This window comes from Schistocerca piceifrons, chromosome 1, assembly GCF_021461385.2.
Source record: "Schistocerca piceifrons isolate TAMUIC-IGC-003096 chromosome 1, iqSchPice1.1, whole genome shotgun sequence".
Taxonomy (NCBI): Eukaryota; Metazoa; Arthropoda; class Insecta; order Orthoptera; family Acrididae; genus Schistocerca; species Schistocerca piceifrons.
In genome coordinates, this window is record NC_060138.1 from 456,194,183 (window position 1) to 456,219,695 (window position 25,513).

At 52.8% G+C, this 25,513-nt stretch overlaps 1 pseudogene; it reads right to left on the bottom strand.

Annotated features, from left to right (window-relative positions):
• Positions 1–22,702: 22,702 nt before the first annotated feature.
• Positions 22,703–22,879, bottom strand: LOC124719360 (annotated as a pseudogene).
• Positions 22,880–25,513: the final 2,634 nt, after the last annotated feature.

Consider the following 25,513-nt stretch of genomic DNA (forward strand, 5'->3'; position numbering starts at 1 on the left):
TAGATCAAATTTCTCGTTTCTTCTCTGAAAAACCTTTTTGACAAGGTCACGCAGGGCGCCAAAGTCAGTGGGGAGATTCATGGTCTTTAACTGTATTCTATCGACAGCCTCAATGGCCGAGAAGGTTACTTTACATCCATACTGGTGTCCCACCCGCACTATGTGCCTTAATGCTGTGGTCAGGATAACCGGCTCCTCCAGACGGGAAAGTTGCAAGACATGTTCCAGATTTGGGTAGATCCTGATGGGATCCACCTCTAGACGTTTTACTAACGATTGGTCAGAGGTAGGTGTGGTTATTGTGCTGCTGACTGTGTTTACTTGAAATGGTTCTTCGGATGTGGAGCTGTTTCTTGTGGCTTTTATTTGGCCCGCTATTGCAGGACGCCTGACTTCAGGTGCCCGATCTTCTGGCAGTCTCGAGTTCCGGGGGGAGGGGAGAGCGGCATCTTCCCGTTCACACAGGTCCGTCTGGACGGACACGTCTACCATTCCTGTTCTTTCAGTTTTGCTGCCTTCAACGAAGGTTAGGAACTGCTTGAATTTAGCAGCCCTAGCCGCGTCTCTGCGCCTCTTCCCCGGAGACTTCCTTTTTGGCATCCTGTGCACAGCTGTGGCTTCAGCCATAATCAGTTCTTGGTATGAATCTCTGCTCCAACATCCTATAGGTTGGGCAGTTCCTTCCTGAGGCGTTACAGGTCTTTTTGCCTCTCTTTACACATGGAATGCAGATTCCAGATTTGGTGCAATTCTTTCTTATGTGATCTTCCGCTCCGCATCTGGAGCAAGCCGGCTTCCTGTCACAGTACTTGTGGATGTGATCCAAATCGCCACAGTTGTGGCAGCGAGGCACCACCAAGTAGTCCCGGACGTTGATGGCATGAAATTCAACGTATATTCTACCCATAGATGTGAGCTTTTTCCACATGGATCCCGTTACTTCTGCTATGTGGTGTACTGTTTGTCTGTCTCTTTGGCCTGTCTAAAATTTCAGTTTAAAGTCATTTCTAAATTGTTCATAAGTCATATTGTCAAAGTTTTGATTCTTTATCGTGTCACATAATTCATTGTTGTCCATCGTAACCGGCACTTCGTACATGATTACGAGTGGATTCCTCTTCTTTGGGGGTTCACACCTGACCGCCTTGCACAGATTTTGATTATTTAGGATTTTATTTTTGTTCTCTTCAGTTGCTACATCTACGATTACGACATTTTTGGTTGCTTTAACTTTGTTTACCTTAATTTTGTCCTTAACTGGATTTTCCATGGTGGTAAAAATTTCCTGGATCTTCTTGGTGTCTTGCCCGGGCAGGGGACGTAAAAAGACCGCCGTGTCCGGCTTTTGTGTCACCTTCGCTATTGTCTCTCTGGTTGTCTGGGTTTTGGGGGCAGCCTGAGCCACTACACATGCCCATGTCTTGGCCGGTTGTTTCCTAAGAGTGAAGTTCTCCCATTGTAGTTCATTAACTCGCCCCGCAAGCCTAGCATGAGCAATCACCCAGGAGGCAAGCTCATTTTTTATTGCTAGAATTGCAGTTTGGCTAATCTTTCCGCTTTTAACGTTGGACTCCAACAATTGCGTGATCCTGTTGTGTTTCTCAGTTACACTCTCATCTATGTCCTCAATTTGCCCCGATGGGTCGGGAGCAGAAAGCATCGAATCTCTCACAGAAGCACACGAATCACTTATCTCTGGTTCAGACATGATTTGACAAGCGAAAAAAGGGGATTTGGGAGCCCATCTCTAACCCCAGACCGGCTCCTCTGGCATGGGGGGGGGGACTAAGATGCAGCTCGCCCACCAACCTTGTCCCTAGGTCAAGGGCATCCATGAGCCGCCGAGTTCAGCACACCGTTGCCAGTGTACTGGTCCCCTTCAGTGGCCTCGTCACTGACGATTTCTCCCAGTGTTCATTGGCAAGTGCACCCTGCACTCCGGAGAAGCGGATGCACTTCTCATCCTTCGCTGCCTACTTGCCCGAGCTCCCACCTAAAGGCCAAGGACCCGCTCCTACTCAGATGGCGGGCTGGTCACCCAGTCGTTCGTTGGTCTGGATGGTTGGTTGGTTGGTTTGTGGGATGAAAGGGACCAGACTGCTATGGTCATCGGTCCCTTTTTCCAAATACTAGAAACACCCATAGAGAATAAAAACGAGGAACAGAATAGATCACAGATGACACAGAACAAGAGAAACGTAGACAAGGCAAGTGCACCCTGCACTCCGGAGAAGCGGATGCACTTCTCATCCTTCGCTGCCTACTTGCCCGAGCTCCCACCTAAAGGCCAAGGACCCGCTCCTACTCAGATGGCGGGCTGGTCACCCAGTCGTTCGTTGGTCTGGATGGTTGGTTGGTTGGTTTGTGGGATGAAAGGGACCAGACTGCTATGGTCATCGGTCCCTTTTTCCAAATACTAGAAACACCCATAGAGAATAAAAACGAGGAACAGAATAGATCACAGATGACACAGAACAAGAGAAACGTAGACAAAGACTAGACAAGACGAACTAAAATCACACAGAGTGTGACGGTGGTTGGCCGACCATAGAAACAAAAAAGGAAAAGCCAACCACCGAGAAACACATTAAAAACTCAGATTAAAATTGTAGGACAATGGCCAGAATCAACACAAAAGAACATAACTAACACTCAGATTAAATGATAAAAACCCCTTGCCCGAATAAAACGTAAAACTAAGCCAGCCATAGCAGGGTCTCCAGATAAAAGGGCAGGGAGCGTATCAGGCAGCGCAAATGTCTGCCTGACCACAGCTAAAAGGGGGCAGGCCAACAAAATGTGGGCCACCGTCAAAGCCGCCCCGCAGCGAGATAGAGGAGGAACCTCCCGCCGCAGTAAATAACTGTGTGTCAGCCGCGAGTGGCCAGTGCGGAGCCGGCAAAGGACTACTGAGTCCCTGCGAGTGGCTCACAGGGATGACCGCCACGCAGCTGTCGTCTCCTTGACAGCACAGAGTTTATTATGCGTGGTCAGTTCGCGCCATTCAACGTCCCATAGCGCAAAAACTTTGCAGCGTAAGACTGCCCTTAAATCAGTCTCCGGAAGGCTAATGTCTAGAGTGAGTTCACTGGTGACCTGTTTGGCCAGGCGGTCAACATGTTCATTGCCCAGGATACCAACATGACCAGGGGTCCACACAAAGACTACAGAACAGCCGCAACAGGCAAGAGTATGCAGGGACACATGGATAGCCATCACCAGACGAGAACGAGGGAAACACTGGTCGAGGGCTCGTAAACCGCTCAGGGAATCGCTACAGATGACAAAGGACTCACCTGAGCAGGAGCGGATATACTCTAGGGTATGAAAGACGGCGACCAGCTCAGCAGTGTAAACGCTGCAGCCTGCCGGCAATGAACGTTGTTCGGAATGGTCCCCTAGAGTTAGCGCATAAACGACACGACCAGCAACCATCGAGCCATCAGTGTAAACAATGCCAGAGCCCTGATACGTTGCGAGGATGGAAAGAAAGCGGCGGCGGAAGGCCTCTGGAGGGACTAAGTCCTTTGGACCCTGTGCCAATTCTAGCTGAAGGCGAGGGCGAGGTACACACCACGGGGGTGTACGCAGAGATGCCCTAAAAGGAGGCGGAAGAGGTAAACCCCAAGCCCGGAGAGAAGCTCTCAGACGCGGACGGCGATCGTACATCCAGCCCTGGGCCGATGTACTGGAAGATGGACGTGCGACTCTGGGAATAGTAGACGATAGTTAGGATGCCCGGGCAAGCTAAAAACGTGGGCAGCATAAGCGGCCAGTAAATGTTGGCGCCTCAATCGCAGTGGAGGGACACCTGCCTCCACAAGTATGCTGTCCACAGGGCTGGTGCGGAAGGCACCAGTGTCAAGTCGTATCCCGCTGTGCAGTATTGGGTCCAGCACCCGCAACGCAGATGGGGATGCTGAGCCATAAGCCAGGCTCCCATAATCCAGACGGGACAGGATTAACGCCTGGTAGAGCCATAACAGGGTAGATCGGTCGGTGCCCCAGCTGATGTGGCTCAAGGATCTCAGAGCATTTAGATGCCGCCAACACGTCTGTTTAAGCTGCCGAATATGAGGCAGCCAAGTCAACCAGGCATCAAAAACTACACCCAAAAACCTGTGTGTCTCCACCACAACAAGAAGTTCGCTGTCAAGATAAAGCCGCGGCTCCGGTGGCAGAAATGCATAACGCAGGTCTTGGCTGCAGAAAACTGGAACCCATGAGCTGCAGCCCAAGACTGTGCCTTACGGATAGCGCCCTGTAGCTGACGTTCAGCAGCTGCAATGCCAACAGAGCTACAGTAAAGGCAGAAGTCATCGGCATACAGGGATGTGGAGACAGAATTTCCCACCGCTGCAGCGAGCTCGTTTATTGCAATTAAAAACAGGTAGACACTGAGGACAGATCCCTGTGGTACCCCGTTCTCCTGGACTTGGGAGGAACTTTGGGATGCCGCGACTTGCACGCGGAAGGTACGATACGACAGAAAATTGCGGATAAAGATCGGCAGAGAGCCCAGAAGACCCCATCCATGAAGCATAGAAAGGATGTGATGACGCCATGTCGTATCGTACGCCTTCTGCATGTCGAAAAAGACAGCGACCAGGTGGTGACGGCGGGCAAAGGCAGTACGGATGGCCGACTCCAGGCTCACCAGATTGTCGGCGGCGGAGAGGCCTTTACGGAACCCACCCTGAGATGGAGCCAGAAGGCCCCGTGACTCCAGCACCCAGTTCAAGCGCCAGCTCACCATCCATCCAAGCATTTTGCAAAGAACGTTGGTGAGGCTAATGGGACGGTAGCTGTCCACCTCCAAAGGGGTCTTCCCAGGTTTCAGAATAGGGATACCAATACTTTCCCGCCATTGCGACGCAAACTCACCCTCGACCGAAATGCGGTTGTAAAGGTCGAGGAGCCGTCGCTGGCAGTCCACTGAAAGGTGTTTCAGCATCTGACAGTGGATGCTATCTGGGCCAGGAGCGGTATCAGGACAAGCGGCGAGGGCACTGTGAAATTCCCACTCACTGAATGGAACATTATAAGATTCAGGATGGTGTGTGCGAAAAGAAAGGCTCCGACGTTCAATCCGCTCTTTAATGGAGCGGAAGGCCAGTGGGTAATTGGAAGAAGTGGAACTCCGAGCAAAATGCTCTGCCAAGCTGTTGGAAATTTCGTCGGAGTCTGTACAAACTGCTCCATTCAGTGAGAGCGCAAGGACGCTGACAGGGGTCCGATAGCCATAGAGGCGTCGGATCTTGGCCCAGACCTGCGATGGAGATACATGGAGGCCAATGGTGGACACATACCGCTCCCAGCACTCCTGCTTGCTTTGGCAGATAAGGCGGCGTGCCCGTGCAAGCAGCCGTTTGAAGGTGATAAGGTGTTAAATGCAGGGATGTCGCTTGTGACGCTGTAGCGCCCGCCGGCGATCTTTAATCGCCTCAGCGATCTCAGGCGACCACCAAGGTACAGTCCTCCTCCGAGGGGACCCAGAAGAATGGGGAATGGAAGATTCTGCGACAATAACGAGGACGGTGGTGACGGAGTGAACCACTGCATCAATGCCAGCATTAGAGAGAGGCTGAATAGCGGCAGTGGAGGAAAACAAGTCCCAGTCAGCCTTATTCATAGCCCATCTGCTGGGGCGCCCAGAAGAGTGACGCCATGGCTGTGACAGAAAGATCGGAAAGTTGTCACTACCACACAGGTCGTCATGCACACTCCATTGGACAGACGTTAAGAGGCTAGGGGAACAGATCGAGAGGTCGATGGTGGAGTATGTGCCATGCGCCACACTGAAGTGAGTGAAGGCACCATCATTTAAAATCGAGAGATCGAGCTGCGACAATAAATGCACAATGGTGGCGCCTCGACCTGTTGCCACTGACCGACCCCACCCAGGGTTATGGGTGTTGAAGTCGCCCAGTAACAAGAAAGGTGGCAGTAATTGGGCTATCAGCGCAGCCAGGACATGCTGCGTGACATCACCATGCGGTGGTAGGTAAAGGCTGCAGACGGTAACAGCCTGTGGCGTCCACACCCGAACAGCGACAGCCTCTAAAGCTGTTTGTAGAGGGAAGACTCGCTGTGGAGAGAGTTAAGGGCATAGTTGCAGACGCCACCAGACACCCTTTCATAAGCTGCCCGGTTCTTATAATAACCCCAATAGCCATGGAGGGCGGGGGTTCACATTGCTGGAAACCAAGTTTCCTGAAGAGCAATGCAGAAGAAAGGGTGAAGGCTGATAAGTTGTCGGAGCTCAGCTAGATGGTGGAAGAAACTGCTGCAGTTCCCCTGGAGGACTGTATTGTCCATGTCTGAGAAAGGCGTGACGGTACTGGGAAGGCAGATTACGCCGCTGGGTCACCTGCTGCCTCCGACTGAGCACCTGTGCTAGTGCTATCCATGGAGTCTGAGGGACCGGCGAAATCGAGGTCCTCAGCAGACGCCAGAATCTCCACCTCATCCTCAGATGCAGAGCTTGTAGGTAGCGGTGGGACAGGTGCCACCGCAATGTCATCAGTCTTGGGGACTTTCTTCTTCTTCTGCTTCTCGCGCTGTGCCTTCGGTTGTTCAGACTTGGAGGGCTTCACTGGGTCAGTCTCAGGGACGGACGACGACCGTGAGGCCCTACGACCAGGGACCGCTGATTGTTTCAGCCACTTGCGGGTGTCTGCTGGCCGGAACTTGTGAAGGAAGGTCCCCAAGGGACCCCTTCCTTGCGAGAGTAGCCGAAGAAGTCTTACTCTTCTCCGGCTGGGAAGGGGGAACTGATGTCCCCGATGGTTGGAGGGGGGGGGGGTGTTGCTCCTGAAGGAGATGGAGCAGGAGCCTCCCACAACCAAGGGGGCTGGTGGATTCTGACACATCTTAGAGCCAACGATACGTGACGATAGGAGAACCGTTGTTGCAGCAGCGGCGTAGGTCGACGTCGTTGCCACAGGATGGAGCTGCTCATACTTCCGTTTAGCCTCGGTGTAGGTCAGGAGGTCCAGGGTCTTATATTCCATTATCTTTCGTTCATTCTGGAATATCCTACAGTCCGCCGAGCAGGGGGAATGGTGTTGTCCGCAGTTAACACAGATGGGAGGCTGAGCACATGGAGTATTGGGATGCGAAGGACGTCCACAATCTCGACATGTGATGCCGGAAGTACAGCGAGGTGACATGTGCCCAAACTTCCAGCATTTAAAACACTGCATCGGAGGAGGGATATATGGCTTCACATCACAGCGGTAAACCATTACCTTGACCTTTTCGGGTAAGACATCACCCTCGAAGGCCAAGATGAAGGCGCCGGACGAAGTGAACACGTCTTCGCTCTAGCTTGGCGCGTAGTTCGTCGTCGGACTGCAGAAGAAGATCCCTGTGGAATATAATACCCTGGACCATGTTTAAACTTGCAAACTGCTTGGCAGAGCATCTCTAAGTGATCGAGGTCTAACCTCAATGGAAAGAAATTTGATCAGATATCATTTCTCTCACTGGCCACTCCATGGCAGGAACGTTTGTCCAAAGAAGGCAGTGGAGATTATTCACCCCGGTACCTCGTGTGTACGCGAGTAGATGGGGAATCATTTATGTCGACCAAGCCACAGTATTTTGTGGAGCATTTAGAGGACAAGATCGAGGAGGTGGAGGGCATGTCCAAAATGCGCTCTGGGTCAGTTCTCATCAAAACAGCATCCTCTGCCCGGTCATGGAGGTAGCTCACTCTCGACAAGTTGGGGCTGTATGCAGAGATGCTCGGAAAGGAGGCGGAAGAGGTAAAGCCCCAAGCCCAGAGAGAAGTTCTCGAATGCGGACCGCAATCGCCCATCCAGCCCTGGGTCGACATTCTGGAAGATGGAGGTGCGACTGTGGGAATAATAGCCGATAGTTAGGATGCCCGGGCAAGCTGAAAACATGGGCAGCATAAGCGGCCAGCAAACGTTGGCGCCGTAACTGCAGTGGAGGGACACCTGCCTTCACTAGTATGCTGTCAGCTGGGCTGGTCCGGAAAGCACCAGTGGTAAGGCGTATTCCGCTGTGTAGGATTGGGTCCAGTACCTGCAGCGCAGATGGGGATGCTGAGCCATAAGCCACGCTCCCATAATCCAGACGAGACTAGATTAACGCCTGGTAGAGCCGTAGGAGAGTAGATTGGTTGGCGCCCCACCTGGTGTGGCTCAGGTATCGCAGAGCATTTAGATGCTGCCAACACATCTGTTTAAGCTGCCGAATGTGAGGCAGACAAGTCAACCGGGCATCAGAAACTACACCCAAAAACCTGTATGTCTCAACCACAGCAAGAAGTTCGCCATCAAGATAAAGCCGCAGCTCTGGGTGAACAGTGCGTCGCCGGCAGAAATGCATAACGCAGGTCTTGGCAGCTGAAAACTGAAAGCCATGCGCTACAGCTCAAGACTGCGCCTTACGGATAGCGCCCTGTAGCTGACGTTCAGCAGCTGCAATGCCATAGAGCTGTAGTAAAGGCAGAAGTCGTCAGCATACAGGGAAGCGGAGACAGACGTCCCCACCGCCGCAGCGAGCCCGTTAATGGCTATTAAAAACAGGCAGACACTTAAAACAGATCCCTGTGGCACACCGTTCTCCTGGACTCGGGAGGAACTATGCTAGGCCACGACTTGCACGCGGAAGGTACGATAGGACAGAAAATTTCTGATAACGATTGGCAGAGGGCCCCGAAACCCCATCCATGAAGTGTAGAAAGGATGTGATGACGCCATGTCGTATCGTACGCCTTCCTCATGTCGGAAAAGACAGCGACCAGGTGCTGACGGCGGGCAAAGGCAATACGGATGGCCGACTCCAGGCTCACCAGATTGTCGGCGGCGGAGAGGCCTTTACAGAACCCACTCTGAGGTGGAGCCAGAAGGCCCCGAGACTCCAGTACCCAATTCAATCGCCAGCTCACCGTCCGTTCAAGCAACTTGCAAAGAACGTTGGTGAGGCTAATGGGACGGTAGCTGTCCACCTCCAAAGGGGTCTTGCCTGGTTTCAGAATGGGGATAACAATACTTTCCCTCGACCCAAATACGGTTGTAAAGGTCGAGGAGCTGTCGCTGGCAGACCACTGAAAGGCGTTTCAGCATCTGACAGTGGATGCCGTCTCTCCCTGGAGCGGTATCAGGGCAAGTGGCTAGGGCAGTGCGAAATTCCCACTCACTGAATGGAACATTGTACTATTCTGGATGGTGGGTGCGAAACGAAAGTCTCCGACGTTCCATCCGCTCTTTAATGGAGCGGTAGGCCAGCGGGTAATTCGCAGAAGCGGAAATCAGAGCAAAATGCTCTGCCAAGCGGTTTGCAATGACGTTGGAGTCCGTCCAAACTGCTCCATTCAGTGAGGGCGCAGGGACGCTGACAGGGGTCCGATAGCCGTAGACGCGTCGAGTCTTGGCCCAGACCTGCGATAGAGTGACATGGAGGCCAATGGTTGACACATACCGCTCCCAGCACTCCTGCTTGCGTCGGCGGAGAAGGCGGCGGGCTCGCGCACGCAGCTGTTTGAAGGCGATGGGGTGTTCGATAGAGGGATGTCGCTTGTGACGCTTCAGCGCCCGGCGGCGATCTTTAATCGCTTCAGCGATCTCAGGCGACCACCAAGGCACAGTCCGCCGCCGAGGGGACCCAGAAGAACGGGGACTGGCAGATTCGGCGGAAGTAACGATGCCGGTGGTCACCGATTGAACCACCGCATCAATGTCATCACTAGAGAGAGGCTCAATAGCGGCAGTGGAGGAAATCAAGTCCCAGTCAGCCTTATTCATGGCCCACCTGCAAGGCCGCCCAGAAGACTGACGCTGTGGCAGTGACAGAAAGATGGGAAAGTGGTCACTACTAAACAGGTCGTCATGTACACTCCAGTCGACAGATGGTAAGAGGCTAGGGCTGCAGATCGAAAGGCCGATGGCAGAGTACGTGCCATGCGCCACACTGAAGTGTGTGAAGGAACCATCATTTAAAAGCGAAAGATCGAGCTGTGCCAACAAATGCTCAATGGTGGCGCTTCGGCCTGTCGCCACCGACCCACCCCACAGAGGGTTATGGGAATTGAAGTCACCCAGTAACAGGAAAGGGGGTGGCAATTGGGCTATCAGCGCAGCCAGGACATGTTGCGCAACATCATCATCCGGTGGAAGGTAAAGACTGCAGACGGTAACAGCCTGTGGTGTCCACGCCCGAACAGCGACAGCCTCTAAATGTGTTTGTAGAGGGACAGTCTCGCTGTGAAGAGAGTTAAGGACATATATGCAGACGCCATCAGACACCCTTTCATAAGCTGCCCAGTTCTTATAATAACCTCGATAGCCACGGAGGGCGGGGGTTCGCATTACTGGAAACCAAGTTTCCTGAATAGCAATGCAGAAGAAAGGGTGAAAGCTGATAAGTTATCGGAGCTCAGCTCTGCCTTCGGTGGTTCAGGCTGGGAGGGCTTCACTGGGTCAGTCTCAGGGACGGACGACGACCGTGAGGCCCTATGACCAGGGACCGGTGGTTATTTGAGCCACTTGCGGCTGTCTGCTTTTGTACCGGTCGGAACTTGCGAAGGGAGGTCTTACGCTTCTCCGGCTGGGAAGAGGGGACTGATGTCCCCGATGGTTGGGGGGCGTTGCTCCTGATGTAGATGGAGCAGGAGCAACAGGGAGTGTAGTGCCCCCCACCATCAAGGGGGCAGGTGCGGTTCTCTGGCTCTGAGAGCAAACGGTGTGTGGTGCAGCTACAGGAACTGTAACAGGAGGGACAGTGGCGGCATAAGTGGACGTCATTCGTACTGGATGCAGTCGTTCAAACTTACACTTAGCCTCAGTGTAGGTCGGCCTATCCAGGGTCTTGTATTCCATTATTTTCTGCTCCTTCTGGAGAATCTTACAGTCCAGCGAGCAAGGGGGATGGTGCTCCCCGCAGTTGACACAGATGGGAGGCGGGGCACATGGAGTATCAGGATGGGATGTTCGAGCACAATCACGACATATAAGGCTGGAAGCACAGCGAGAAGACATATGGCCGAACTTCCAACACGTGAAGCACAGCATTGGGGAAGGGATATAGGACTTGACATCACAACGGTGACCATCACCTTGACCTTCTCAGGTAATGTGTCACCCTCGAAGGCCAAGATGAAGGCACCGGTGGCAACTTGGTGATTCCTCAGACCCTGGTGGACGTGTGGGATGAAATGGACCCCTCGTCGCTCTAAGTTGGCGCGCAGCTCGTCATTGGACTGTAAAAGGAGATCTCTGTGAAAATAATTCCCTGGACCATATTAAGCTTTTATGTGGGGTGATAGTAACAGAAAAATGCCCCAGCTTCGTACAAGCAAGCAAGGCTTGTGACTGGGCAGAGGATGCAGTTTTTTATTAGGACTGACCCTGACCACATTTTGGACAAGCCCTCCACCACCCCGAACTTGTCCTCTAAATGTTCGACAAAGGACTGAGGATTCACAGACACAAACGTTTCCCTATCAGCTCTGGTACAGATGAGATACCGGGGCGAATACCTTTCACTGTCATTCATAGCCTTTCGTTCCTCCCATGATGTGGCCAGGGAGAGGAACGATGTGGGGTTATACACATTAGCCTCAAAGTGAGCTTTTGAACGCTTAGAGACTGCTGATGGCTGGCCGTTAGCGAGAGATGATGTACCATGCTTCATTGCGGGTCATCCGCCCTGATGCCACCTACTTCGACCAAGGGCCCTCCCCATGGGCACCATCCAGCCACAGCAAAGGCCACCTGCCCCAGGGAGATGGGCATCTACTCCTTGGCATACGTGGGGAGTTAACGGCGCAGGCATCAGTAGAGCGATCCCTGTGTTGTCAGGGGGCTACAACCAACAGGGTACATGGCAGCCCCACCACAACGGACTGGCTACTGTGCTGGATTTTAGGTGACATGTCGTCCATGGTTTTAATCTGTGCAGAAACTGGCACTGCTCATCTCATGGCGGAAAGTGCATGCAGGAACGAATCCATGCCTAAGAGATGGAGAATGGGCAGGACTGCAATGCAATGACGAATAAGCTGGCGAAAATTCTCAACGAACGATGGACACAATGCACCAAGTAAGGCGCCCTTCCCCAATCGGCTCGCTCTTCAGAAAAATTTTGAGATATGGAGGTCAAACCCGACAGGGGACCATCACATAAGGCCGAAACGTTTGAGACTCCTTTTAGTCGCCTCTTATGACAGACAGGAATACCGCGGGCCTATTCTAACCCCCGAACCCGCATGGGGGGACAGGAGACTGGCGTCGCTGACCAGTCCCCAGCTCAGGACCCCGGGGTCGCCAAGCCCGTGCTCAGCAAATGAATGCTGAGCCCCTGGGGGCTGCTGAACCATAAGCCAGGCTCCCATAATGCAAACAGGACTGGATTAACGCCTGGTAGAGCAGCAAGAGGTTAGATCGGTCGGCGCCCAAGCTGGTGTGGCTCAAGCATCACAGAGCATTAAGATGCCGCCAACACATCTGTTTAAGCTGCCGAATATGAGGCAGCCAAGTCAACCGGGCATCAAATACCACTCCCAAAAACATATGTGTCTCCACCACAGCAAGAAGTTCGCCAGCAAGAAAAAGCCGCGGCTCCGGGTGAACAGTGCGGCGCCAGCAGAAACGCATAACGCAGGTCTTGGCAGCCTAAAACTGGAATTAATGCGCTACAGCCCAAGGCTGGACCTTGCGGATAGCGCCCTGCAGCTGACGTTCAGCAGCTACAATGCCAATAGAGCTATAGTAAAGGCAGAAGTCGTCAGCATACAAGGACGCTGAGACAGACGTTCCCACCGTCGCAGCGAGCCCATTAATTGCTATTAAAAACAGGCAGACACTTAAACAGATCCCTGTGGCACCCCGTTCTCCTGAACTCGGGAGGTACTATGGGAGGCCGAGACTTGCACGTGGAAAGTTCGATGCGACAGAAAATTTCGGATGAAAATCGGCAGCGGATCCAGAAGACCCGAACCATGAAGCGTAGAGAGGATGTGATGACATCATGTCGTATCGTACGCCTTGCACATGACGAAAAAGACAGGGACCATGTGCTGACAGCGGGCAAAGGCAGTTCGGATGGCTGACTCCAGGCTCACCAGATTGTCGGCGGCAGAGCGGCCTTTACGGAACCCACCTTGAGACGGAGCCAGAAGGCCCCGAGACTCGAGTACCCAACTCAACCGCCGGCTTAACATCCATTCAAGTAACTTGCACAGAGCGTTGGTGAGGCTAATGGGGCGGTAGCTGTCTACCTCCAAAGGGTTCTTGCCAGGTTTCAAAACGGGGATAACTATGCTTTCCCGCCATTGCGACGGAAACTCACCGTCGACCCAAATACGGTTGTATAGGTCGAGAAGGCGTCGCTGGCACTCCACTGAAAGGTGTTTCAGCACCTGACAGTAGATGCGATCTGGCCGAGGAGCTGTATCAGGGCAAGCAGCTAGGGCACTGTGAAATTCCCACTCACAGAATGGAGCATTGTAGGATTCAGCACGGTGGTTGCAAAATGAAAGGCTCCGACGCTCCATCCGCTCTTTAATGGAGCGGAAGGCCAGTGGGTAATTCGTAGAAGCGGAACTCAGTGCAAAATGCTCTGCCAAGCGGTTTGCAATTACGTCGGAGTCAGTACAAACTGCTCCATTCAGTGAGAGATCAGGGACGCTGATAGGTGTCCGATAGCCATAGAGGCGTCTAATATTCTCCCAGACCTTCGATGGAGACACATGGAGGCGAATGGTGGAGTCATACCGCTCCCAGCACTGCTGCTTGCGTTGGCGGATCAGGCGGCGGGCCCGTGCACGCAGCCGTTTGAAGGTGATGAGGTATTCTATGGAGGGATGTCGCTTGTGGCGCTGGAGCGCCCGCCTGCGATCTTTAATCGCTTCAGCGATCTCAGGCGACCACCAAGGCACAGTCCGCCGCCGAGGGGACCGAGAAGAAGGGGGAATGGGAGAATCTGCGGCAGTAACGATGCTGGTGGTGACTGAGTGAACCACCGTATCAATGGCTTGATGAGAAACAGGGTCAATAGAGGCAGTGGAGGGAAACAAGTCCCAGTCAGCCTTATTCATAGCTCATCTCCAAGGCCGCCCAGGAGAGTGACGCTGTGGCAGTGACAGAAAGATCGGAAAGTGGTGACTACCACACAGGTCGTCATGCACACTCCATTGGACAGAAGGTAAGAGGGTAGGGCTGCAGATAGAAGGGTCGATGGCGGAGTACGTGCCGTGTGCCACACTGAAATGTGTGAAAGCACCATCATTTAAAATCGAAAGGTCTAGGTGTGTCAACACATTCTCAACGGTTGCGTTTCGACCTGTTGCCAGTGACCCACCCCACAGAGGGTTATGGGCGTTGAAGTCGCCCAGTAACAGGAAGGGCAGTGGCAGTTGCGCTATCAGCGCAGCCAGGACATCCAGTGGAAGATAAAGACTGCAGACGGTAACAGCCTGTGGCGTCCGTACCCGAACAGTGACGGCCTCTAAAGGTGTTTGCCGAGGGACAGACTCGCTGTGAAAAGAGTGAATAACAAAGCTCGGTTCCTATAATAACCACGATAGCCACGGAGGGCGGGGGTTCACACTGCCAGAAACCAAGTTTCTTGTAGAGCAATACAGAGGAAAGGGTGAGGGCTGATAAGTTGTCGGAGCTCAGCTAGATGTTGGAAGAAACCGCTGCAGTTCCACTGGGGGATGATATTGTCCATGGCTGAGAAAGGCGTGAAGGGACTGGGGAGGCAGATTACGCGTCCTGGGCCCCTACTGCCACCGATTCACTACCTGTGCAACAGCTATCCATCGCGTCTGAGTGACTGGCGAGTTCCAGGCCCTCAGCAGACGCCAGAATCTCCACCTCATCCTGACGCAGAAGTGGAAGGTTGCGGGGGGACAAGTGCCACCGCAATGTCAGGATGTTTCGGAGCCTTTTTCTTCAACTACTTTGCACGCTGTGCTTTTGGTGGGTCTGGCTGGGAGGGCCTCACTGGGTGAGTCATAGGGACGGACATCGACCGTGAGGTCCTACGACCAGCTACCGGAGGTTGCTTCAGATATTTGTGGGTGTTCACTTTGGCACTGGGTAAAGCCTGGGATGGGAGGGCCCCAAGGGACCCCTTCCTGGCGACAGTAGCTGACGAAGTCTCACGCTTCTCCAACTGGGAAGTGGGAACTAATGTCCCCGATGGTTGGGGTGGTAATGCTCCTGAAGTAGATGGAGCAGGAGCAACAGGGAGTGAAGTGCCACCCACAATCAAGGCGACCGGTGAATTCTGACATAGCTGAGAGCCAACTGTATGTGAAGACACGGTAGAGGATCGAACTGGTGTTGCAGCAGCGGCATAGGTTGATGTCATTGGCACAGGATGTAGCCGCTCATATTTCTGCCTAGCCTCAGTGTAGGTCAGGCGGTCCAGGGTCTTATATTCCATTATCTTCCTTTCTTTCTGGAATATGCTACAGTCCAATGAGCAGGGAGAATGGTGTTGTCCGCAGTTAACACAGATGGGAGGCGGGGCACATGGAGTATTGGGATGAGAAGGACGTCCACAATCTCGACACGTGATGAAGTACAGCAGGATGACATGTGCCCGAACTTCCAGCATTTGAAACACCACATCGGAGAAGGGATATATGGCTTCACATCACAACGGTAAACCATCACCTTAACCTTTTCGGGTAAGATATCACCCTCGAAGGCCAAGATGAAGGCACCGGTGGCTACCTGATTATCCCTCAGACCCTGATGGATGCGCCGGACGAAGTGAATACCTCGTTGTTCTAGGTTAGTCGTAGTCCATCGTCGGACTGCAGAAGAAGATCCTTGTGGAATATAACAACCTGGACCATGTTCAGACTCTTATGGGGCGTGATGCTAACTGAAACATCCCCCAACTTGTCACAAACAAGCAACCTCCATGACTGGGCAGAGGATGCTGTTTTGATGAGCACTGAACCAGAGTGCATTTTGGACAAGCCCACCACCTCCCCAAACTTGTCCTCTAAATGCCCCACAAAAAACTGGGGCTTGGTCGACATAAATGATTCACCATCAACTCGCTTACACACGAGGTGCCAGGGTGAATAATCTCCACTGCCTTCTTTAGCCATACGTTCCTCCCATGAAGTGGCCTGGGAGGGAAATGATCTTGGTTCGTATTTCTTGGCTTTGAGGTTAGACCTCGATCGCTTAGAGACTGCTGGTGGAGGCCCACCAGCAAGAGATGATGTACCACGCTTTATTGCGGGTCATCCACCCTGATGCCACCCACTCCGACCAGGGGCTCTCCCCATGGGCGCCACCCAGTCACAGCAAAACCACCTGGCAGGATGGCCTTTGCCGATGCCCTAGAGGGATAGGCATCTACTTCTTGGCATAAGTGGGTAGGAGGCAGCTTAGGCATCAGCAGTGCGATCCCTGTGTAGTCAGGAGGATACCACCAACAGGGTACATGACGACCCCACCACAACGGACTGGCTACTGTGCTGGTTGTCGTATGGAATATCCATTACTAAAGGGAGCAAAGATGGAAGTGCAAAATGGAGGGAATGTAGGCTACCCGGAACACACTGCAGCCGATGTGGGCGGAAAATCAGTGTAAGTCCAACTTCATGACAATAACGAATATGCCAGATCATAGGGCAAGATGGACATAGAATGCACTGCATAAGGCGTCCTTCCTCAAATGGTACGCACTAACGGAAAAATTTGGAAATGGAGTGGTCAAACCACTTAGGGGACCATCACAGTAAAGGCCGAAACAGTTGAGACTCCTTTTAGTCGCCTCTTACGACAGGCAGGAATACCGTGGGCCCATTCTTACCCCTGAACCCACAGGGAACCAAGTTTCTAGAAGGGAAATGCAGAAGATAGGTTGCAGGCTGAGAAGTTGTCGGTGTTCAGCAAGATTGTGGAAGAAACCGCTGCAGTTCCACTGGAGGATGGTATTGTCCATGGCTGAGAAAGTCGTGAGGGGACTGGGTAGGCAGATTACGCCGCTGGGTCACCTGCTGCCTCCGATGGAGCGCCTGTGCAAGTGCTATCCATTGCGTCTGAGGGACCAGCGAGATCAAGGTCCTCGGTGGACGCAAGAATTTCCACCTCATGCTCAAACGCAGAGCTTGTAGGTAGTGGTGGAGTATTTGCCACCGCAGGTGCCTTGGTCTTACGAGTCTTCAATGGCCTCTAAGTGATCCTTTGGTTGCCATTGCTGGGAGGGCGTATTGGAGTCAGTCTCTGGGACCGAAGATGATCGCGAAGCTCGACGACCACGACCTGTGGCTTCTTCAGCCACTGGTGGGTGTCTACTGGGCCGCTTTTAGGAGCCTGGGAGGGAGTGACCCAAGGGATCCCTTCTGAGCGAGTGAAGCTGAAGAAGACTTACGCTTCTCCGGCTTAGAAGTGGGGACTGGTGTCCCTAATGGTTGGGGGGGGGGGGTGTTGCTCCTGAAGTAGATGGAGCAGCAGCAACAGGGAGTGAAGTGCTCCCCACCATCAAGAAGGCAGGTGTGGTCCTCTGGCTCTGAGAGCTGACGGTGTGTGGTGCAGCTATGGGGAGTGTAGCAGGAGTGACAGTGGCGGCACAAGAGGACATCATGCGTACTGGATGATTACGTTCAAATTTCCACTTAGCCTCAGTGTAGGTAAATCGATCCAGGGTCTTGTATTCCATAATTTTCCGTTCTTTTTGTAGAATCTTACAGTCCGGCGAGCAAGGGGAATGGTGCTCTCCGCAGTTAACACAGATCGGAGGTGGGGCACATGGAGTATCAGGATGGGATGGTCGACCACAATCACGACATAGGAGGCTGGAAGCACAGCGAGAAGACATATGGCCGAACTTCCAACACTTGAAGCAACGCATCGGGGGAGGGATATATGGCTTGACATCACAATGGTACACCATCACCTTGACCTTCTCAGGTAATGTGTCATACTCGAAGGCCAAGATGAAGGCACCTGTGGCAACTTGGTGATCCCTTGGACCCCAGTGGACGCGCCGGACGAAATGGACATCTCGTCGCTCTAAGTTGGCGCGCAGCTCGTCATCGGCCTGAATAAGAAGATCTCTGTGGAAAATAATGCCCTGGACCATATTTAAGCTTTTATGCGGGGCGATAGTAACAGGAACATCCCCCAGCTTAATACAAGCGAGCAAGGCTCGTGACTGGGCAGAGGATGCTGTTTTTATTAAGACTGACACTGACCGCATTTTGGACAAGCCCTCCACCTCCCCGAACTTGTCCTCTAAATGTTCGACAAAGAACTGAGGCTTCACGGACAGAAAGGATTCTCCATCAGCTCTGGTACAGACGAGACACCAGGGCGAATACCTTTCGCTGTCATTCATAGCCTTTCGTTCCTCCCATGGTGTGGCCAGGGAGGGGACCGATTTGGGGTCATACACATTAGCCTCAAAGTGAGCTTTTGAACGCTTAGAGACTGCTGGTGGCTGGCGACCAGCAAGAGAAGATGTGCCACGTTCATTGCATGTCATCCACCCTGATGCCACCTACTCCGACCAAGGGCCCTCCCTACGGGCGCCATCCAGCCACAGCAAAGGCCACCTGGCAGGGTGGCGATTGCCAGGCGTCCCGATACCCCAGGAGGATAGGCATCTACTCCTTGGCATACGTGGGGAGTTAACGGCGCAGGCATCAGTAGAGCATTCCCTGTGTTGTCAGGGGGCTACAACCAACAGGGTACATGGCGGCCTCACCACAACGGAGTGGCTACTGTGCTGGATTTTAAGTGACATGTAGTCCATGGTCGCTGTCAGTGCAGAAATTAGTACTTCACATTGCATGGCGGAAAGTGCACACAGGAACGTATCCATGCCCAAGAGATGGAGAGCAGGCAGGACTGCAATGCAAAGACGAATAAGCTGGTGAATGTTCTCAACGCAAGATGGACACAATGCACCTAGTAAGGTGCCCTTCCCCAATCGGCTCGCTCTTCGTAAAAATTTTGAGATATGGAGGTCAAACCCGACAGGGGACTATCACATAAGGCCAAAACGTTTCAGACTCCTTTTAGTCGCCTCTTAGGACAGGCAGGAATACTGCGGACCTATTCTTACCCCCAAACCCGGAGGGGGGCGCGATGGATGAATCGCCAGTCTGTGAAGCGCGTGTATTTGCCTCCCGCCATGAAGTGGTTGGACGCTGTGGACTCCCTGGTGCACTCGAACACCTTCCCCTGATCAGATTTTCTGAGAAGGAGGTTGCGCAGGCGCTGCCTCAGACACTCGAGGAGCGTCCGCGAGAGAAGACGTCTGGCGCCCCCTCCCACTCAGACATGCTCGGCGCTAGTGTTGGCGGTGCGTCCCACGCTGTCATCTTCGTGTTGCGGTCCAACGCCGCCATCTTCGAGCTGCCGTGTAGCCGCAGGCTCTGCCACGACCGTAGCCGGCTGCGTTACCCCTCCGATGCCGCCATGTTCCGCGAAGGCGGGCCAGCCGCAGACCTCCACCTGCAACTCGGAAAGCAGATCACTCCAGCGCCAGGTAACACCACGTGGCGCTAGGCACCTTGTGGCGTTCCTGACACGTGTCCACAGCGACACGCCTCCGTCTCGTGCGAGATCGCCCTCGACGCTGCCGCTAAGGTAAGTGTCCAAGTCAGCCTGACTCGGCTCCCTCCCCACTCGGCGGCGCGCAGCCGTAGATAGTGTGGCCCAGGCGATGTCGCGGACGGTGGCGTCGGCGCAGTGGACTATGCGGAAACCGTGGACGATGGTGGAGATGTCCGCGGCGTCCGCGAGCGGCGTCACGTCACATCCTCCCTCACCCAGCGCGAGGTAAAGCTGTTCAGTCGAAGCACGCTGTAGAAGGAAGAGCCAGGATTTGTCAGCCGCTTTGATTGCTTTATCGAGTGGAGACAGCGGCCCCTTGCGTACCGCTCCACCAAGCATAACAAAGTCAAGCCTGGGGAGGAGGAAGACAAGCACCGCGTCAAGGAATAGAAAAGCAACTGGAATCACTCAACAGAGGAAAGTCCACTGGACCTGACGGGATGCCAATTCGATTCTACACAGAGTACGCGAAAGAACTTGCCCCCCTTCTAACAGCCGTGTACCGCAAGTCTCTAGAGGAACGAAAGGTTCCAAATGATTGGAAAAGAGCACAGGTAGTCCCACTCTTCAAGAAGGGTCGTCGAGCAGATGCGCAAAACTATAGACCTATGTCTCTGACGTCGATCTGTTGTAGAATTTTAGAACGTGTTTTTTGCTCGAGTATCATGTCGTTTTTGGAAACCCAGAATCTACTATGTAGGAATCAACATGGATTCCGGAAACAGCGATCGTGTGAGACCCAACTCGCTTTATTTGTTCATGAGACTCAGAAAATATTAGATACAGGCTCCCAGGTAGATGCTATTTTTCTTGACTTCAGGAAGGCGTTCGATACAGTTCCGCACTGTTGCCTGATAAACAAAGTAAGAGCCTACGGAATATCAGACCAGCTGTGTGGCTGGATTGAAGAGTTTTTAGCAAACAGAACACAGCATGTTGATATCAATGGAGAGACGTCTACAGACGTTAAAGTAACTTCTGGCGTGCCACAAGGGAGTGTTATGGGACCATTGCTTTTCACAATATATATAAATGACCTAGTAGATAGTGTCAGAAGTCCCATGAGGCTTTTCGCGGATGATGCTGTAGTATACAGAGAAGTTGCAGCATTAGAAAATTGTAGCGAAATGCAGGAAGATCTGCAGCGGATAGGCACTTGGTGCAGGGAGTGGCAACTGACCATTAACATAGACGAATTTAATGTATTGCGAACACATAGAAAGAAGGATCCTTTATTGTATGATTATATGATAGCGGAACAAACACTGGTAGCAGTTACATCTGTAAAATATCTGGGAGTATGCGTGCGGAACGATTTGAAGTGGAATGATCATATAAAATTAATTGTTGGTAAGGCGGGTACCAGGTTGAGATTCATTGGGAGAGTCCTTAGAAAATGTAGTCCATCAACAAAGGAGGTGGCTTACAAAACACTCGTTCGACCTATACTTGAGTATTGCTCATCAGTGTGGGATCCGTACCAGATCGGGTTGACGGAGGAGATAGAGAAGATCCAAAGAAGAGCGGCGCGTTTCGTCACAGGGTTATTTGGTAACCGTGATAGCGTTACGGAGATGTTTAACAAACTCAAGTGGCAGACTCTGAAAGAGAGGCGCTCTGCATCGCGGTGTAGCTTGCTCGCCAGGTTTCGAGAGGGTGCGTTTCTGGATGAGGTATCGAATATATTGCTTCCCCCTACTTATACCTCCCGAGGAGATCACGAGTGTAAAATTAGAGAGATTAGAGCGCGCACGGAGGCTTTCAGACAGTCGTTCTTCCCGCGAACCATACGCGACTGGAACAGGAAAGGGAGGTAATAACAGTGGCACGTAAAGTGCCCTCCGCCACACACCGTTGGGTGGCTTGCGGAGTATAAATGTAGATGTAGATGTAGAATCTCCTGCCAGGGAGCCAGCAGGCAAGCGTCTAGGAGCTCCAAGTCACGTCGAACTGCAGCGATCGCAACCGTTGGCGTCTGCGAGACTTTGTACCCGGTAGGGACGCCGAGATGGAGGTAGGCGTCGCCCTCACCGAGCACGGCTGGTTCTCCCCCTTGCAGGGCGAATACCGAACCTAATGTCTCCCGATGGCGGATGTGAAGCGTGGCACACTTCGACGGCTTGAAGGTAAGCCTGGCCCACGTTGCCGCCTCACCCACAACATTGAGGAGTGTCTGCATCGACCGTGAATCTCGCGCTAGTAGCACGATATCGTCCGCATACGCCAGTGCACTCACACTGACGCCGCAAAGCGGAATACCACACTCATTTCTGAACGAGGTTGCGGCGCGAAGTACCGGCTCGAGCGCGAGGTTAAAGACGATGGGCGACAGTGGACAGCCCTGCTTGTCCCTGCTTGAATCTCTATCTCCTCCGTTAGTCCGTCAGATGCCCGGACGTGGGTGGAGCAACCATTGTACATGTAGACAATTAGCTGATGCAATTGCTCTGGTAGTCCCATCCCGCTCAGTACTCCGAGGAGGTGAGCATGAGGCACTGAGCCGAAAGCATTCGCTAGATCAAGCCAAGCAAAGCATGCTTGGCCTCCCCTGCGTCTTGCATCATCAATTTCCGTCTGCACAATAAAGTTGTGCTCATAGCAACCTTCGAACGTCCGGAAGCCCTTTTGTTCTGGAGAGAGCAGGCTCAGACGCTCTGCCCAGAGGGTGTGCGATCCGCAACGATTGCAGCAAAGAGCTTAGAGATGGTGGAGCTCAATGCTAAAGGCCGCCAGTTCGTCACGTCCGAGATGTGCCCTTTCTTGTGGATGAGGACGGTAGTGGATACTTTCCACTGCACTGGAGTCTTCCGCTCTTCCCAGCAGCGCAAGAAGATCTTAGCTAGCACATGACAGCGAGGGTCCTCACGACGCAAGTCCGAGTAGGTGACTCTGTCTGCCCCAGGAGCAGTATTGCTCGCCTTCTGTTGCACCTCTGTGGCGGTGATCGGCGTCAGGACCTCCTCGCTGACATCAGGAGGCGTGGTGGCGGCAAAGTCCTGGACAGCAGCTGGTGCATCTGAAACAGAAAAATCAGTTTTAGTATAAATTTTTCTAAAGTACCATCGATTTGGCAGTACGGCGACGTCTCTCCAAGGGCGCGCTGAATTTCAGACGCTGCATTCGCATCGTACCGACGTTTTAGGTGGGCCGATCCCGGCGGTACTGCAATGCCGGGCCAAACCGCAACAGAGGTGGAGCAAGCCTCTAGCACTCCGTCACGAACCAAAAATGAGTTTAATATTTTGGTCCTGCGATGCAGGACGTATCAGATATTAAGCTGATAAGAACAGATTTTATTTAATCATTGAGGTAATATTTGGAAAGGAACGTTGGAGAGGTTGACAGTTGGTAAGGATGAAAATCATCCGCGAAGGTGTAGCTCTACGGTAGAGACCGGATACCGGAGCATCACGTTTCGGGCCGACGTAACTAAGAATTATCTCTGGGATATAAGATCTTGGTGCGACCCAATGATGTATTCTGGCCAAGATGGAAAGAGTGATATTCTTGTGTTAGCCCCGGTGGAGACCCAGACGTAGCTGGCCGGGGGAAAAAAGGAAGACGAGCAGAGTGGAAGGCTCATATGTCGCTACCAACTCTGCCGCCGGTGTCGACAGCAAAGGCTGGACACACAGGGGACCGGTCTGCATCTGCCTCACTCCAGATCGCCTCCCCTCGATCGAGCAGGGGCCAGATGGGGCCTGAGCACCTCGCAACCCTCAGCCATAATCGGGAGAAAAAAGAGGTAGGAAGTATTCAATGCCGGGCAGGTCCGGCAGAAACACCGGCGGTTGCTGCCCTCACAGCAAGGCCGGCCACATTCTGGAGCCTGCACGCTGCAGCTTCGTCATATTCGGGTGCCGGGAGAGCAATGACTAAAGAAAATACATCGCATATCAGTGTGTTTTGTATGCGACCTTGCTACCATTAAGCTGATAAGAACGGATACTACACTTTGATTTTAGCCATGTCGGGTCCGGCTAAACTGGTGGTTGTCCGACCTTTGCTTAACGTGAATCATAAGAATAAAGACTTTCTGTTCAGCAACAATAACTTTATTGCGAGAGCGTATTTGACGACGCCCGGCATGCATGGACTGATCGGAGTTACAAAATTTGCTTCCGGCCTCTACAGAAGAATCCTTAATCCTGGGAAAACTTCCGTAGTTATGGGAGAGGAAACAGTACTCGTCTACATGCGCTACAGCCTGAGACTGCGCCTTGCGGATAGCGCCCTGCAGCTGATGTTCAGCAGCTGTGTGTGTGTGTGTGTGTGTGTGTGTGTGTGGTTTGAGGTTTTCGGGCGCTAAACAGCGTGGTCATCTGCGCCCAAACGCATAGAAACAGGAACACAAGCGGTGAAGGGACGAAGACGGACAGCGAACAAGGAGAAAGGCTAAAAGACACAGACCTGATACAGTTCAAAATCCTCACATACAGAGGCAAACAAGAGCACAAGAAACCCACTAAAAAAGGAAAGGAAACACAAGGAAAAGAGAACAGAAATCGAAGTGAAACAAGTAGATAATGGTGACTGGCGGACCTCTTACCTAAAACCTGGCCGAGCCAGTCACCCAGCAGCACATTAAAATCCTCTCCCTAAAATACTAGGCAACAAATTGGACAGGACACAAAACCGTAAGACCTTAACCACAGTTGTTGGGTCGTCTTGCAAAATAGAGGGCAAATCCGGTGGCAAGGAAACCACCGCCCTCTGGTCAGAGAATAAAAGACAGTCAGGTAAAATGTGGCGGACAGTAATCTGGACGCCACAAGCACTGCAGATTGGGGGGTCTTCCTGCTGGAGTAGAAAACCATGCGTTAAGGGACTGTGCCCGATGCGGACGCGAGTGAGCAGAACCTCAGCCCGCTTGCATGACTGGTAGGACGTACACCATGGCTGTGTGGTGGCCTTGACCAGACGCAGCTTATTTTCACCGACTGCCAGCCACTCCTCTTGCCATTGAAGCATAACACGAAATCGCAAAAGGGAGGTAACAGCATGGAGGGTACGGCACATTCAACAACGTGAAGGAGGGAACATGCATCTTTGGTACCCACATCCGCCAGTTCGTTTCCCCTAATACCCACGTGCCCTGGCACTCAGCAGAAAGAAACCTCCTTCCCCTGCCGTTGCAGGGGAGTAGGGCATCATGGATGTTCTGGACGACGGTATCCGCTGGGTACAAGTGTTGCATGGTCTGAAGGGCACTCTGGGAGTCAGAACAGATGAGAAACTTAAGACTGGGAACACATCTCATCTGCTCCAGTGCCCGCAAGATCGCAAACAATTCAGCATCAAAGATGGTAAACACCACAGGAAGCCGTAACTTGACGACTCGATCAGGGAAAACAACAGATCCATCCGTAAATACTGGTACATGGTCAGGATGCTGGTTTAAAATATCGTAAAATAAGGAGGCAAAAACAAACGCAGGGGTGCAGGTCCTCCGGTACTCTGACAAGTCTAAAAGGACGCTGGGCCTCTGGAGCAACCAGGGAGGCAGGCGGGTAAAACCCTGGAGTTGGGGTGCCACACGCTCCACGTCAAAGGACTCAAGCATATGCTTGTCACGAATCCCAAATGGTCTCGTTGCCCTGGGACGACTGGAAAAGAGACGTTCCATAGACGGTCGGGCAACGGTAGGGGGAGGTAGGACAGGCAAGGAATTGACACACCTGTCGCACCATAAGGCGTTTCCTCCGGATGGAGAGCGGCGGTTCCCCTGCCTCACCACACAGGCTGGGGATGGGACTGGTACAGAAGGCACCAGTGGCCAACCTGATACCCTCATGGTGTACTGCGTCAAGGATCTTCAGATACGAAGGCATCGCTGACCCATACACGGTGCATCCATAGTCAAGACGCGATCGGACGAAAGCCCTATAAAACTGCAGCAGACGCGCCCGATCTGCTCCCCAGGACTGATGGCTCAGACACTTCAAAAT